The sequence below is a fragment of the Natator depressus genome, chromosome 12 (assembly GCF_965152275.1).
Source record: "Natator depressus isolate rNatDep1 chromosome 12, rNatDep2.hap1, whole genome shotgun sequence".
NCBI lineage: Eukaryota > Metazoa > Chordata > Testudines > Cheloniidae > Natator > Natator depressus.
In genome coordinates this window covers 15,454,715-15,472,495 of record NC_134245.1, presented here as the reverse complement: position 1 = coordinate 15,472,495, position 17,781 = coordinate 15,454,715, and the positions used below count along the sequence as shown (strand labels likewise).

At 39.9% G+C, this 17,781-nt stretch overlaps 1 long non-coding RNA gene across 1 annotated transcript in view; it reads right to left on the bottom strand.

Annotated features, from left to right (window-relative positions):
* Positions 1–12,747: 12,747 nt before the first annotated feature.
* LOC141996527 (uncharacterized) overlaps positions 12,748–17,781 on the bottom strand; it is a 261,493-nt gene continuing 256,459 nt past the window's right edge. The window contains exon 5 of the long non-coding RNA XR_012641557.1: positions 12,748–12,778. This is a non-coding gene — a long non-coding RNA (uncharacterized LOC141996527). The remainder of the gene's footprint in view (positions 12,779–17,781) is intronic.

Here is a 17,781-nt window from a genome sequence, read left to right as displayed (position 1 = left end):
GGGTGACAAACCACATGCATTGATGACTTAGCAAAACGCACTTACCCCTTTTCCCAGGGTGGGGTGTTTCAGGCAAACATTGCCAGCCTGTTACGTTTGCCTGAAGTCCTTACATGCCCCCCCGCCCATTACCCACCATACCCAAGCACCTCAGATAGGCGCGCGCAGCACATTTCATTAGGGTGTGCACCCAGGGAATTTTTTTTTTTTTAAAGGCGAACATTTATTGAATACTCAATCATAAAGGGCATTATTTTTATTCATCCAACAAACTAAAGTAACTAAAACTTAACTAAACTTAATTATTTTTAATTAACAACTAAACCTTACTTAAAAAATACAAACTTAAAAAATGAGACACAAAATACCAAATTTTTGCTGTAGTGATAACCAGGTGTATACAAAGAAACAGTCAATTTTCATGATCTTTATCTTTAGCCAGATAATGACCTAACCCAAATTGACCAAAACACATTAAGGTTTCTTCATCTTCCTGTCCTGGAGAATGAGACGATGCTCACCAGTTGTTATGGACTTAAATTCCTCAATCACGTCATTGCAATTAACTGACGAAGCCAATTCTTGTTCAATGTACAAAATCATGAGTGAGTCAAGGCGCTGTTGGGACACTGTACTACTTAGTTTGTTTTTTAAATGTGCTAGTTTCGAAAAGGCTCTTTCACATGAACAGCTTGTAACAGGTAAGACTGCAAAGCATGGAACAGATTTCTAAAAAGGCCTGGAACATGGAAGACCGATCCGATTCCTTTAGCCAATCAAGCCACTCTCTGGTGGTGTTCGTAGTGCTATCTTTAGGAACAGATCCGTCATAACCCCAAAGCAAACCGACTTCAGCTTCCAACTCATCCAAGGACACTTTAAATTTGTTGGCAATGATTCTCATATCGTCCCTGCCAATGTCTAAGTTCAGCAATTTTTCCATTGCAGTCACAATTTTACAAGTCTCCTGTTCAAATCGCTGGTCAATGCCGGTAATCATTGAGTCTAGGAGTGGGTAAAATGAAGTTATTCTCTCCTGTTCCTCTTTTGTATCAAAGTGATGCTGGGACCCAAACTGGTCAAAAATAGACTGAGCATCAACTGTTAATAGTGTCTCACCAGACACAAAATGTTCAACTGGACTATGTTTTTCATTGCCAGTTTCTGAATCCCTTATCAATAAATGCTGGATCGGTGTGACCTTTGTTTGCTGCACCATTAGAGGAGAAGAAAGGGCAGTAAAAGCAAAACGCTGCATCCTTTGATGGGCTATATTCTAACCACCTATACTTTTCATACCAATTGGACTGAAAACTTCTTTGTTTATTCCCTATTTTACTTCTAGGAAACATGCTCAATCTAAGCTGATAAGGACCTCTAGATAATCGAGACCAGCATTCTAATCTGTTTTTTGGAATATCACAGACCGAGTCATCAGATGGAATGTTTGATGGCTTTGAATAGGAACTACGCTGACCTGAACTAAGAGACAAAGTCTGTTTCTGTTGGTCATTACTCAGTTTATTGCACGCACTGGAACTGGTGGCGGCATTCTCTTCATGTAAGTTCTTAACCAAGGAGTCTGAAGTATTTGCACTACTATCTGCACATTCATTATAATTCAGTTTGTCTGCTCCTTTTCTTATCTTAACAACGAACCGATCCATATTTTAAAATTAAAAGGGGGTATCATATGATTGAATTAAAACGTAAAGCCGTGGGCTTGTTATGCTATTTCAGTAGAGTACACGCGACAAAGATTACAAACACTTTAGACACTGCGCTGGGAACACCTGACACGGCCGCTTATGTAGGTCAAAGAATTTTCTAGAATAGTAGTTGGAGGGGGAGGGAAGGACCAATGGTAATGCAGTGCTGCAGTAGTGGGGACACATACTGCGAGCAAACACGGGCTTTCTATACATTTCTACAAATCTATATTATGCAATTAGGCGCTTATTGCATAATATAACGATCCATACTTTAAAACTAAAAGAGCGTATCATGCGATTAAATTAAAATGCAAAGCCACTTTTTTTTTTGAGACATTAGGGTGTGCTTGGGTACACCCAACACACCCCATACGCATGCCCATGGCACTTCACAATCTTTAGTGTACCTGTACTCACAAATCCCCTGCAAGGGAAGGAAGTTCCTTATTTTATAGATGGGGAGCAAATAAACTAAGTGACTTGTACAAGATCCCACAGGGAATCTGTGAAGGAGCAAAGACCTGAACTCAGGTCTTCCAAGTCCTAAACTAACCAGTGCACCATCCTTCCTCTCCTTCCTTACCGTGATGTCTTACAATTTTACATACTCAGAACAGTAAAGCTGATTTTTTCCCAAGCGCTTGAGGATCAGGACATTTTTCATGATCTATAGAAAACATATTGGACCCTACAAATGCTCAGAGCCTTCCCAACAATCTTAACAGGTGACGTTCATACTTCAACAGACCTTAAGCAATTCCTTACATGTCTAGTAACTCGGAACAACATCACCAGTAGTTTGAGTCATGTTCCAAAAACAAGCAAACCCTGTCAGATACTAAGCCATTCGGAACATCATTCTCCTGGGGTTGTCTAGTACTTACCTGTGAGCAATCTTACTGAAGTCAGTAGGGCTGCTCAATGGGTTAAAAACAGCTTCATGTGAGTAACGGTGCAGGATCAGTGCCTAAATAAGAAAAATGACCAGGGGGAAAAAATGATGATTTCCCCCCATTGTTATTAAGTTAGAAGCAAACGTTTATATTATGGTAGTGCCCAAAGCCCATCAAGATCAAGGCCCATTGTGTGATTGGGCACTGTTCAAACACAAATTAAGAGATAATCTGCGCCGTGGAGGGTTTATAACCTCTAACCAGATATGCACCGTTACCCTATGACGTTGATTGTAAGAGCAGCATTTATATGCTGCCTTTACAGAAGGAGCAGCAAATGTTTATTCCAGAAAGTTTTTCATGACCAAGACAAATGTTTGCCTGGAATTTATGATAATTTCTTTTGAAGGGAGACCTTTTACTTTACAAGGTCTCTGTTCATATTTGTTTCACAATTAGAGTCGATCCTTTCACTTTTTCCATCCTATTTCACCCGTTTTCTGCAGAAGTCTCCAACGTTTCACTACTGATTTTACACAATCCACCATGCATTAATGAGTGCGTATCTTCTTCTTCTCTGGAGTCCATGTGTCTGAGCTACATTCTTTTACCAGAAGCATATATCAAGTATAAACATTTTTCATATTAAGTGTGAGACTGAGTTTCACAACGTCATTAGGCTGAGATTTTCAAAGAAGCCTCAGGGATCTAGGTGCCCATTGAAATTCAGTGGGAGTTCAGGCCCTTTGAAAATTCCAGTCTTGACCTTTTGGCCTGTGGTACTACACTGTTGCCACTCGTGAGATTTTTTCTAAATTTGTTTTACCAGAGAAGCTATCCAAGGTTGATATATTCCACTTCTTTAACTTCCTGACTTCCAAAAGAGTTACTATTTACAATCCCACATATGTAGATCTCTATGTAGCTGTGTAGCAGTGAATATGGTTTTCATTGGGCACAGGTAGCATTCAGTCCCAATTTCTGTTTTGAAATGTTTTGTACTTCTACTGGATGAGCAGGTTGATATCATCTCTGAATCTCAGAGAGTTCAGTCACTGTTTTCCTATGGCTCCATTTTGTTGGGAATCCTTAAGATGAAGTGTGAAGAGCTTTCGCAAAAAGAAAAGGAGTACTAGTGGCACCTTAGAGACTAACCAATTTATTTGAGGTGCCACTAGTACTCCTTTTCTTTTTGCGAATATAGACTAACACAGCTGCTACTCTGAAACCTGTGAAGAGCTTTGTAGTAGACCTTTCTGATTTCCAAATGTGAACATTTTTCTTTATATTTTGGCTTTAAGATACTTATTATTGTGGAGCTGGATGAAGGATATTTTTAAAGAGTTGACTGTTGCCATTAAAAACATCCTTGAAGTCTGTATGCTAAATACTGATAGGGCACTGGGACAGGTCACAGTAAAAACATGTGCCCCAGCTGAGAAATATGCAACAGAAGCCAAGTACCACAATCCCATGGCAAGAATTTAACTGCCAGGGGAAAATGTTCTGTATGTTTATATTACCCCCTTGACCTGACATTGAACCACATATGAACCCAGTGCAGAATATTCCTGCTCAGATTAGGAATAACCTGAATAAAGTCGTTAGGATGGGGGGATACGCTCACTCATGGCATTAGTGTATCTGACTTGAACCATGAAGCAGAGTTCCAGAATTTAGCCTCGTGAATATAATGGACAGCTGTAAATTCCAGTTAGCCATTTTCCAAGTATAACTGATTTATCATATGAAGGTGGATTATTTTGACAACAGTTCAATTAGAAAGTTGTTTATCAATTGGTAAGAATTCATATCCACAGTGCCTGAATTACTGCAGTTCAGTGCAAAAAACCGCTCAGCTCACAAAACCTCACACAAAAAACTGTTATTGACACAGAGAAACAAGACTTTTATTGACACAGGCAGTAACACGAGAAGTTTGTTGTTCCTCTGGTCTCTTTCGTCATTTGTTTTATGTGAACACATCTACAATAACACTGTTCTCTGGGATGCTTCATTTTGATGTATGTTCTGAAGAATTTTAGAGTGCCCTTGGATAATATGCTTTCTGCATCCCTTGCATTGCAAGGGTGAAGAGGGGTCGGGGGGAAGGATGGCACAGAGAGCCTCTTTCACCCTACAATCCCTCAATGGCACATACAACAGCGAAGTAGGATATATTCCTAACCTGCTCTTCAGTCACAGGTATACAACAGTATTAAAATTACACAGGTGTACTACAGCATTAGGGAATGTAATCAGCCAGCTAGAGAGGATAAATGGAGTACGGGCTGGCTCCCTGCTCATGTACCAGCATCATATGCTTTCTGAAGTAGCATAAGAGGTGACACATTCTACATTTCCCAGGATCACTGTGAGCTTGCTCAGAGAACCCACATCTTTAATTTTTCTGTGCTTCCCTACTTATTTTGGCTTCTGGATGCTTCAGGATATTGGCTGTTCTGGTTTTAAATAAATAGCTATCTTCTATATTTTATCTACTAGCCAGCAATAGATGTCTTGTCTCTCTGTAACTACTGTTCCATCATTTTCCTTTAGACAGAACATCCTATTGTCCTGCTCAAACCTTACCTACCTTCTGTTTCTCCTGCAGGCTATTCTTTATCATTTTGAATTGTTTTGGTGTCTTTGTGCCTCAACTATTTGCTCTATACCAGCGTTCCTTATTTCTGTCTACATGTATTTTTGTTCAGTTTCTTGACACAACTTTACTACACCAAGACCCAGACACCAAGTGTTGCTGCCATCAGTTAATGGCAAAACTGAGTTCAGATGGGAGCAGGAGTCTGTCCTTTGTTTGCACTGCTACCTTGTACTTCTCATTTAAAACTTGTGTTTATGGTCTTTATGCAATGAATGGAATCTATTCTTCAGCTGGAAACAGTAAATAAACAGTAGAGTAGAAATGTGAAGAAATCTAAAATTGCAAAAAGGGTATATAGAGGGTGCCAAAAATAAAGTAGATTGGCAGAAAATAGTTTAGCAAATCTCAAAAATACTGTGATACAAATCTTGTAAATCAACAAAGACTGATATTTAAAACATGTTTAATCCATGTACAAATTTCTAGAATATATTGGGGAAAGTTTTAGTATAAAATTACTGACGACTGGAAATTATCTGCAGAATTTTATAACTAACTACTTACAGATGGAAATATAAATTACTTCTCAGACAACATAGCTAGCGTAATGAAACTCATGTTTAATAAAACATGAATGCAGTTTGTTTTTGCCAGGTTCAGAGAAACCATCATTATTCTGATGCCAGAAAAAATGTTGCATAAGTTTAGCTTTCAACACCAAATTTTGCAACCGGGCATTCAATCTAATTATTCTGAGGTGATATATATTTTGTTTTAAAAGTTTTACTTTTTTAATTCACAATGTACAGCATTTGAAGTTACTAAGAAATATGGTTCTTTCAGAACTTTAAGAACTGCAAACTTTTTAAAACAACCATAGAAAAACCTACCATTTAAAATTTTGAAAGGAACATTTTAAAATATTTCTGTTACATCAAAATATTATTTATCACTTAACAACAACATTTGGCTAACTTATTAGCTGTTGAATAATAATCAGCCAGGGCAACCAGGAGTCATGAACTTGAATCTTTTGCTAAGTAGAAAGAAAAGTTCCACACTTTTGGAGATCATATTTCAACTTTCCAGGAAAACCACTCTAGGTATGTTTCACCTACATCACTGCTATGCTGAGTATTTAGGAATCCATATAAATAGGCTATGGGTAAGGCTGTGAGTTTGTCACGGAGGTCACGGATTCCGTGACTTTCCGTGACTTCTGCAGCCACTGGTGCAGCTGGGGCATCCTCAGGCCACCGCCCCTCCCCAGCAGCGGCAGGAGTTTGGGTGGGAGGCTCAGGCCTGGAGATGGGGTGCGGGAGGGGGTGAGAGCTATGGGCAGCACTTACCTTGGTGCGGGGGCTCCCCAGAAGCAGTGAGATCACTTGGCTCCTAGGGAAATGTGCGGCCAGGGGGCTCTGCACACTGCCAGCCCCGCCAATCTCCCTCCCGCCCCACCCCCAGCACCAGCGTTGGTCCTGGGCCTCATGCCAGCGGGGATCACGGGCCACATGTGCCGCCCCCCGCCATCCCTCCCCCAGCACCCACGGTGCCCCCAGTCTGCCCCCTCCCACCCAGAGGACCCGTGTCACTTCTGGGCCGCCCCTCCCCCAGGTCCCCTGCCCCCTGAGCACCCGCAGCACTCCCAAGCCACCCCCTCCCTAAGATTTAGTCAGGGGTATATAGTACAAGTCATGGACAGCTCACAGGCCGTGAATTTTTGTCAATTGCCCATGACCTGTCCCTGACTTTTACTAAAAGTACCCGTGGCTAAAACGTAGCCTTAGCTATGCGTAACATGGCCTGGGGGATAAGGCATCCCAGTAAAGCATCACTGACGTTAGAACTCTATTATTATTATTTGCAGGCTTGGGTTGCATGTTATTCCAAACATTTATATTTTTATATTTCTAGAGGATTTCATTATTTCCCCTCTTGAATGTAAAACCCACTTTTCTATTCTATTATACTATATATCTGAAAGAACTAGTGTATCGTAAGTAAGAACGAAAGGTGACTAAGTTATCGATAAAGTTACGTTCTGGCATTTCTGTACAGCTAAGATTTCTTCTTAGTGATCTTTCTGATAGTCTGAAATTATAGCATATTGCAAAAACTAAGCATACAAACTTGCTTGCAAAATGTGGGAGATGCCATATATATATCAGATCTGGTTAAAGTCAATTAACAACCCTCATTGATGTTTCAATCATCCAATAAGAGAGCAGGAACCATACACCATGACTATTGGGCAACTACACAATGAAGAATGAACAGGAACAAGTCAGAATGTATAGTTTGCAAATAAACCCACAGGCCACTTTAGCGAATACTTAAGAATCATGAAGGAAAATCAGGATGAGTTAAAAAATGACTAGCCAAAAAAGGGGGCAGATTTGTAAGGAATATTTTTCCTAACCATTTGACCAGTATGTACGCACAATGACGGAATATTACTAAATAACTGTGGCCCAAAACTACTAAAGCATGAAAGCACGTGCTCAACTTTAAGCATGCATTTAAGTGCTTAATGTTAAGCACGTGCTTATGTGCTTTCCTGATCAAGGTCCATATTGTTCCTAAATGGAACTGAAATTCACAACTAATTTCTGTTGCACTGACAGAAGCAATGATCTATTTCCCAATAGCCTAACACTTTTGTAATCATTACAGAATTTGAATCAGATAATACAAGAAACTAGTTCAAAAGCCACATCCAGAAACTGGGCAACAGAAGAAGATTAAAATATTTTTTGTTTTGTTTTTTTCTTTTTTGGCAGGGGCATATGACATTTGGAGTTTAGCCTTTCATAAAAGTCCATATCATTTTGTTGTTTACCCTTTCTTCTTTCTATTCAAAATCCCTTATCTGCAAACAAAGTTTCTCGGAACTTCACTTGTTTTTTAACCAAAAGTATCACAATGTTTTGAAAAAGAGATTATTTGAGATAGCGCAAATAGAAAAAAATAATCCCAAAGCAAAATTTTGTAAAGGCACAGAATGCTGAACTGTTTCATTGAATTTCAATTATTATATATATTTAACCATAATTTTTTTACTACAGTTCTCAATTGACTAAACTTTTTTGACAAAGAAAGAGGCAATGTCCGATTTTATATAGGCACAAAGGATATTGTTCCCCAGGCTATTTCAGTAAATACAGGCTACCAAAGAAATTACAAAGCAACTACTTGTTTTAATTGTGGAAGAAATGCACTCCTGGGTAGTAGTGACTCAGAGCTAACCCAAACTCTCTCTGTGAGCATTATACCTCACACATGACCTAAAGCCCATAATGGAAAGCATCCAGAAAAGCTGAAGTAGGATAATGAGAGCTTTTACTGAGGGGTTTCTCCTGAAGCCTACATATTCCCCCCCCACCCCGCGGCCCTTTTTTTTTTTTTTTGGTCAAGGGAAATATTTCCCAATAAATATTTGTGATGGCCTCTAGCTCCATACTTTTCCTCAGATATATCAGCCAGAGACTATCTCTACTGCTCAGAAAAATCTAGGTTGGGGTAGACCTATTACTTATTTTTTATGTGCTTTAGTATAAATTCCTCAGCCTGTGAGTGTCAACAGATTATTCCTTTTAGAAGGGCAATTGAAACAAAGAAAAAGATAATTGGTTTCAGAGTGGTAGCCGTGTTAGTCTGTATCAGCAAAAACGAGGAATCCTTGTGGCACCTTAGAGACTAACAAATTTATTTGGGCAAAAGCTTTCATGGGCTAGAACCCATTTCATCAGATGCATGGAGTGGAAAATACAGAAGCAGGTATAAATACATGAAAGGATGGGAGGCAACTCCCAATAGGATGTTAGATGTCTAATTACCTGATACGCATGCACAAAGGCCACTGCTGTGCACAAATCCAGTTGGGGCATGCAAATATACAGGCCTCAGATTGTCTTCCCAATCACATGGTTGTGCAAAAGTAGGCTCTGATTCATCAAACACTTATTACTGATTGCAGCGCCACAAGGAATCCCACTGAAGGGGTTCCACAGCCTGATCCAAACAGGCTCTTTGGAGAATTTGACTTTTTATCCTCACATGAAATTTTCATGTACCATAGCAGTCTGCATAAATCTTTCTTCTGGGACTTGTTTTAACCTAAAAAGCCAACAGATTGGACTAAATTCTAACCTAATCGAGGGTCTGTTTTTCCTACCACTGAAGTCAAGGGACTTAAATAAGAATAGGATCTGGCCTTACTACTTTGCAAGCCAAATCCAAAGGTTAAAAAAAATCACGTGTATGCCCTGCAAAATCAAATGATTGGCTTAAAAGTCATGAGGCTTTTTTTGTTTAAATGTCATATTTTTATTTGTCTTCAGGCTTTTGGATCTTCAGGATGTCGTTCAGGTCACATTTTTAAGCTTTCCTCAACTGGTAGGGCTAGAAACATGGTTGCTTCTTTTTATGAAAGCAGAGAATCTCATGTGATTATTTGTCTCCAAAAGCTGGGGCTTTAGTAAAAACATCAAATATCATGAGAATTGCTATAAAATTCAGTGGAGCTCTATGGATGTAAACAGAGGCAGAAATTAGTCCAATGAATTTATGTAGTTCTCAATAACGAAAGTAACTTTTACACTGTTTTTACAGCATGATATTTTTAGCAAGTTAATTCAGCTTCAAAATGTCATTGGCATTAAAATTCCCACATAGTGATATCCTACTTCACAGAAATGCAGTAAGTTACATTCTGCTATATAAAGGCAATTGCTAACTACACGTATAGATGTGTGCAATATGTAACTATACAGTAAGGATACATAAAGTATACACAAACAACCACAGGACATTCAACCCATTATTGTATGATTCTCAAATTACCTCTCTTAAATTACAATAACTATTCTGACAAACTCCATTTGCTTTCATAAATGCACTAGTTTTACCTTGTACGAGTCTTTCTAAAAATGAACTGCTACTAGGCCTGGTCACTCTTACACTTTCCCTGATATATGTCCCTTGAGGAATCTTATTTTTCTCTCAGTTTTAGTATTTATAGTCCCTTAAAAGCACAACCCTGCTCTTCTGAAGAAGCAGTCATTCTATGGTATAACAAATTATCTATTCCAACATGGTTGTAATACAATATATGTTGTAATACAATATATGCATTGTTTCAGAGTAGCAGCCATGTTAGTCTGTATTCGCAAAAAGAAAAGGAGTACTTGTGGCACCTTAGAGACTAACCAATTTATCTGAGCATAAGCTTTCGTGAGCTACAGCTCACTTCATCAGATGCATTCAGTGGTTAGTCTCTAAGGTGCCACAAGTACTCCTTTTCTTTTTGCGAATATATGCATTGACATGAAAGTGCCCCACCATGTCAATCCTCAGCCCTTTTATAATTTTTGTACTATCATATCAGAGAATCATTTACCACCAACCAGTAAGCCTTTGAGGACCAGTACAATGATTTTCAGATGTAAGGAATCTCCTTGACAAAGCACTGCTGTAAGTAATCAGCTGAAATGGGCTCAGATGCATCTCTCTTGTGGCTTACTATAGACATCAATGATGCCGATTTTACCTACATCCATTGAACTGACAGTGGTAAAAGGGATTCATGAAGCTCACATTTGCTCATCTTCCCAGGGTCCAGGTATTGCCTTAAGGTATTCAGTACTAATGCCCTCATTTTATAAGATTAACTTCCAAGTCCTAAGTAAAACTGAGATTTACTTTATACATCTGCAAGCTAGTATGACTAATCATACTGTGAACATTAAGTTGGATAAAATGGCCCAGGTATAGGTTATGACAATCTGAACACATATGTCAATTAAGGGTTGTACTGGGATCTAAAAAAAATGTCAGCAAAATAATAGAGAAATAGTTAACATGGGATATGTGATAAATTAATAAAACCAATTTAATTTCTTTTACAATGAGAAAATGTTGACTTAAAATCTCGTTCTATGGCAACATCAAAGTCGCCCTGAGCCAGTGGCTCCTTGGGCTGGCATGGTTAAGGCACGTCGGTTTCATAGGCAGCAGTACACCACGAAGTGATGTGGTCTGCACCATGTCTGACTGCCTTTGACTGCCCTAACCCAATAGATTAGGTACCTATTTTGCAGCGAGGTGAACTAGAGGTGGCCGTTCAGTGTGAGATTGAGCATCACTTGAACCCAAGACCTTCAGGATTGTTGTTGAGCACCTTAACCACTCAGCTTCTGCACTTCACATGGGAGGTTACAAGAGCAGCTCTCATACTTTTTACTTCTTGTCTCTGCGGTAGGACTATGTTTCTCTGTTTCAGTCAGTAGAGTAGCTGTACAATCTGTCTCCTGTGACACTTTTTTACATTAAAATATTCTGTGGTGGGACTGGGTGCCTCAAATATCTGGTAATGGACTACCAAGCCTGTTACCTCTAGACTGTAATGTACAGTAAGCACACAGGAGCACAGCTCGTCAAAATTCAACATTTCTGTTTCACAGGAAATTTCAACATTTCAAAATCTGTTTTCATTCCAATTTGGAACAAACCATTCTGTACTGTTATGCGGATAATGGACTTAAGCCTTCATAACTATCAATCTGGAACTCACAAACACTAATTCATGAACATTAATTAATATGCAGATGAGAGAAGTTGGCCCACTGCATTTGAAGTCCACCCAAACACTACGTTTGAAATCTGACAGTGAAATGGAACTTTTTTAAGGCCTGTGTTTGATGTGTGTGGAAAAAGCCTTGTCCACATAATGGTCAAGAAAGTTCAAGAACGAGGCAGGTGTCTATGTACATGACCTTCAGCACCAGAGTCTTCAAAACCAGAAAGCACTTACAGCCTCTTAAGATCCAATAACCAATTCTCGCTATTAACAATGGACCTGAAGGGTTAAATGAGTAACTAAAAGAGTAAGTTAAAGTTAAAGAATATGAGGATTTATATGGTTCAGTAAACAAAACATCTGCATTAGCCAAGCTGTTCAAACGAACAGGTATGTGAGGAAGCAGCTTGCCGCTATCTAGCACATTTATACGTGGCACACCATTTTCTCTGAAGTGCCACATAAAAACAGCCAAGTGGATTCTCCCTTATGTTCATTTTTGTACACAAATGTGTGTGTGGGAGTGTGTGTTCAAACACACGTAAGGGACTTAACGATGGGTACCTGATCATTTGGGGACTGATTCTGGGCCACTGAAGTCAGGGGAAATTTTGTCACTGATTTCAGTGGGAACAGGACTGGAACCTTAGTTGGACAATTCACCATTTCACTAGCAGAAGGAAATGTTTTTACATCCTCAGATTGAGCTCCCTGGAAAGATAACTAAGCATTTTGGTAGCTACTTAAGTAGAACTGGAGGTGTTTGGTTACCAGGCTTTTTTCTTCAGCACCCGAGGGCAAAGAGCAGCTGTTAATGACACACTTACCGGAAAGAAGGTTAAGACTGTTGACACTGAACTATTGGCAGTATTATACTTCAACACTTGGCCTGCTCTGACTCAATATATTTATGCCAGTTCATGTTTTGCAGCTTCTCAGAGAGCTGAAATTTAGACATCTGTAGGCAAGAGGGGAGGAACTGATGAATCACCTAAAAAAAATGAAATACATCTTTGTTTCTCTGATTTCAATAATACATGGAGCCCTGAAACTTGAATGTGTTAATTACAGGTGTTTCCAAGCAAACTATAGCTTGTGGGATGTACGTGTAGCTCTACTGAGCATGTTAACAATACGCACAAAGTAGACACTCACAATAGTCTGAACCTGAAGGAATATTTAGAGTTGAAAGACAACAATTTATGTGAGCTGAAATCATAATTAAAACGTAAAAGAAACGAACTCTTTCTCCAAAGGAATAACTTCAATTCAAAATAAAAGATGATCACACTCCCATATGCTCTTCTTATCAGCAGCATCTAACTTTATTGCTGGAACAAAACGCCCTTTCTACCAAAGTATATAGCTAATCTTTAGCTACAAATAAACTGCAGAAAATGGGGGAGGAGAATAGTAACCTTGTATATACGCTAGTCCTTTCAAACAAGCACGTGCTTTCATTTCATACCGTGCTTCCTTCTCATATGTCTGTGATTAAAAATATTCACCAAAACACCACCAATCCCCTCTCCCCCCGCCATATTTATAAAACCCCAAGCCCATTTCCCATCACCTTCATCATCCTCCTACAGGAAGGAAATGGGCCACGTTAGCCACATAAAACAATAAGTATGTCTAGCTGCAAAGAATCTAATGCTTTGCAAAAATTAAGCTGATGGAGCATGTGCTCTGTTCTCCTCTTTAGAATGTACTACTGGGAAAGACTGTTCGGCCTCACTCATTTATACAACAGCTGACATGCAACAAAACACACAGTTACATAGCCACAGTCTCATATTACGGAGAGGACGAAGCGCAATACTGTGGACATGCACCTCCACAGCACATAGGCACTATAGACAGGAGGGATGGCGGGATAGGGGGCATGGGCAAAGGGTCATTGCCCGACCCCTTCCTCCTCCCCCCACTTCAACACACACTTTTGAGAATCTGAAGTAGTCAGGCTGAGTTTGGGTGGCTTTGCAACCTTGTGCACAAGGTCACACCACCACTCACATTTGGTCTGGATGGAGAGGTGGCCAGGCCAAATTTGAGCAAGTAATGCTGTGACCTGTACACAAAGGATTGCAACTGCACTCAAATCTGGCCCGTTTTGGGTTCCTTGCCCGTTGCCCTGCTACCCCTATTTTTGCAGTCCTTTTGGTGCCCATGCTACAAGCAGGAAACTTGCAAGCTTCAGGGCCCACGGGAGCTCCCAGCTTATACATCGTCTTTAAAGAAGGTGCAGCATTTACTCCCTTCTGCAGATGACCAGCTATAGGTCTGCCACCTTCCCAGTGCATTTTTGCACAGTCTAGTTCCTTTAGTCCTATGGGTGAGATCCTCAGAAAGGGTAAATCAGAACAGTTTCACTGAAGTCAACGGAGCTATGCCAGTTTACATCAGCAGAGGATCTGGCTCAAAGACTTGATCAAAGATTTGACATAATCTGGTCTACGAGAAATATTACAAAGTTTATGATGGAAAATTATTGCCCCATCATGGATTGAAAAAGTGATCGACAGTGGTATGCACATGAAATATATTTTTCACTCTAAACTATAAAAGTCTTCCACAATTTTACATCCAATCCATCTTAAATCTATCAAGCTGGCTAGTATGTTGCAGGTCTCACAGATCTCTGGGCTCATAGAATTTTGGAATCTACCATATATTAGTGACATGAGCCGAATCAGAACCTATCACCCTCATCTGAAAGTTTATTTTTCACAAGAAAAATAAAATTAAGAAAAAGATGGGGCAGGGGAGAGGATAGTAGAAATTACTTCAATCAATAACCGTGGGACAGATTGTAATTGGTAACATTTTTTCTGAAAGCTTAGTTCCAGTTGATGACCAGTGCTTACCGGTAGTGGAGGAGCCGACTGAGGCAGCTGGCTTCAGCAAAATGTTATTGAGCATGCTCAATCCATGTGAGCATGCTCAGTACAAGCCAAGCAGCAAATCTGGTGGGCACGTGACTCCACATGCCCCCCCACACACACACATACACACACCATGCGTGGCCTACAGAACATTTGGTATGAGTTAACACTGGAAAGTATTAGAAGTCAGTGGTGTGACGGTGCTTAAAGATTTTCTCCTCTCTGCATGATGCAGTAAGAAAAACAAAGAAAGCAGGAAATGCCTTGGAAGTTAAGTTATAGAAGTCACTGCACTAATGACATTTTAGTACTAGAACAGAATATTTCTGGGAGAATCTGACATTTGATGGACAGCCACTACAAAACAATCATACAAAGTTTATGCTTCAAATAAACAGCAGAAAGCAGCCAGCCAGACATCCAGTGTTTAGAAGCCTTCTGGGAGTCTACCATAGACAGTGATACCATGATTAGAGAGCCCTGTTCATAGTACTGGCAATACAGTTTGGAATCATGGATAAAAAGAGAGCTGAAAAGAATCCTGTTGAAAACCTTGCTAAACAAATATGATGAAACTTGTCTCTTTGTCATGGTGCTCAGCCTGGAAAAATAAAACTATGATTGTTTGAAACTTTTCTCTCCCTCTTTTCAACTGGGAGCAATGGCAACTGAGGATCTGGCAGTACCCACCACCCAGTCTGAGCTCTTATCTATCAGTGAGACTAGCAGAACTAGTTCTGTTATAATTCAAACTTCTTGCATTACTAGCGTTAAGAAAGTTTTAAGTCAGAAGCCAACATTTTTGAACCTAGAGGCCTAGAGTTAGGCTCCTAAATCCATTTTGGCACCTAAATAAATGTGGCTTGATTTTCAAAGGTGCTCAGCACTAGCAGCAAAAGTCGGTCAGTTCCTCTAAAAATCAGGCCAAACTTGTATTGAAGTGTCTAAATCTGAATTTATGAGTCCTATTTTAGGCACCCTCGTTTGAAAATGGTGGCCAGAATACACCCATGAAAGGGCGTCAAAGGCTGCAGCGGCAGTCAAAAAAGCTAACAGAATGCTGGGAATAATTAAGAAAGGGATAGATAATAGGACATAAAATATCACGTTGCCTCTATATAAATCCATGGTACGCCCACATCTTGAATACTGTGTGCAGATGTGGTCGCGCAATCTCAAAAAAAGATATATTGGGATTGGAAAAGATTCAGAAAAGGGCAACAAAAATTATTAGGTGTATGGAACAGCTTCGGTATAAGGAGAGATTAATAAGACTGGGACTTTTCAGCTTGGAAAAGAGACGGCTAAGGGGAGATATGATTGAGGTTTATAAAATCATGACTGGTATAGAGAAAGTAGATAAGGAAGTGTTGTGTTATGAGAAGTAGTAAACAAGACCTAGGGGTCACCAAATGAAATTAATAGGCAGCAGGTTTAAAACAAATAAAAGGAAGTATTTCTTCACACACACAGCACAGTTAATCTGTGGAACTCCTTGCCAGAGGATGTTGTGAAGGCCAAGACCATAACAGATTTCAAAAAAGAACTAGATAAATTCATGGAGGATAGGTCCATCAATGGCTATTAGCCAGGATGGGCAGGAATGGTGTCCCTGGCCTCTATTTGCCAGAAGCTGGGAATGAGCAACAGGGGACGGATCACTTGATGATTACCTGTTCTGTTCATTCCCTCTAGGGCACCTGGTACTGGGCACTGTCGGAAGACAGGATACTGGGCTAGATGGACCCTTGCTCTGACCCAGTAGGGCCATTCTTATGTTCTTATCTACAGCGGTTGCAGATTTCCCTGAAACTATTGTTTCCCACCTTTCCAACACACAGAGGTTGTGTGGTTACTGGAAAAGACAAAAGCCTATTGATATAATGAATTTGGCTCACAATTATTTCATCCCAGTCTCCACAATGGCTGACAAACTACTGAGACAGAGGTGTGTAACAGAATGGATGGATAAACCAATGAAAAGGTGTGGCGGAATTTGCAAATGAAGTTTGGAGAATGCAACAGGGCAAGCCTGCTACTCTGACAGAACAATCTGAAGGGATTACTTTACAGATAACAATAGAGATTAACAGAAAAGCATTTTTCCATGGGAACAACTGATTCTTTAGGCACTGTTTGACTAGCAAGCATTTAGCAGTGTTGTTATGCAATTTCTGTATAATTTCAACAGTATTTCAGGACTTTCTCTGCCGGGCAAACATAGGAAGAGCACGGATATGCATTAATGGGGGGCAGAAGGAGATCAGAGTTTTTCTAACTTCCAGAAAGGGTGTGGGTTTGAATTCTGACTGGAGGTTTAGGTCAAATAAGATGTTACTTTATCAAAACCAGTTCAACAATGCCCAGGCCCTGCTCCTCGACTGCAGCCAAAAAGTGCTAGGCACAGCTCGAGAGGTTCCCTTTACTCAGCATCTCCCCACCCCCAAACCTGGACCATCTGGGAATAGGTTCAGTCCCCACTGTAAATCAGAGCAGCCATCAGTTACGGGAACATTACAGCAGCCTGGGATTCGAGAGGTATAGGGAAGCTCCAGCCACACCCCTTTTTCCTTAGCCACCCTCTCTCTGTGGCATCATTGTGCAGCGATGCCACTGAAGTCATTAATCCTTTGGTGTCAAGTTGTTCAGAAGGACCTGCATGTGATCAATTATCTGTTTCTTTAAAGGATGCACAGAAGAGTTTTTATTCATCTCCAAGATGAAAAATCCACAATGTTTTATGACAACTTCTGTGAAGGTAATTCCTTCCTAAATACAGGGCACTACTGTGTGCAGTGGTTCTCTTGCAACTTACAAGCTAACTATCCATCCAGGTTAATTTATAATGTACTGAATTCTTGGTAAAACAAACACATGCAAGTACATTTGTATGTTAAAAAATATCCAGCCAGTTTCTATCTATCCTGTGGTGTTGCACAATTGTGTTCTTAGTTATAAAATTCGCTATTGTAAATTACAAATGCAAGCAGTAATTTACGGGTCATAAATTAATCTTTAACCAAAAGCTCAAACTTACATTGACACACAGAACACTTAAGAACAACTTGAATAATTAATTTGCCAGGCTATCACTTTGGACTTGCAAACA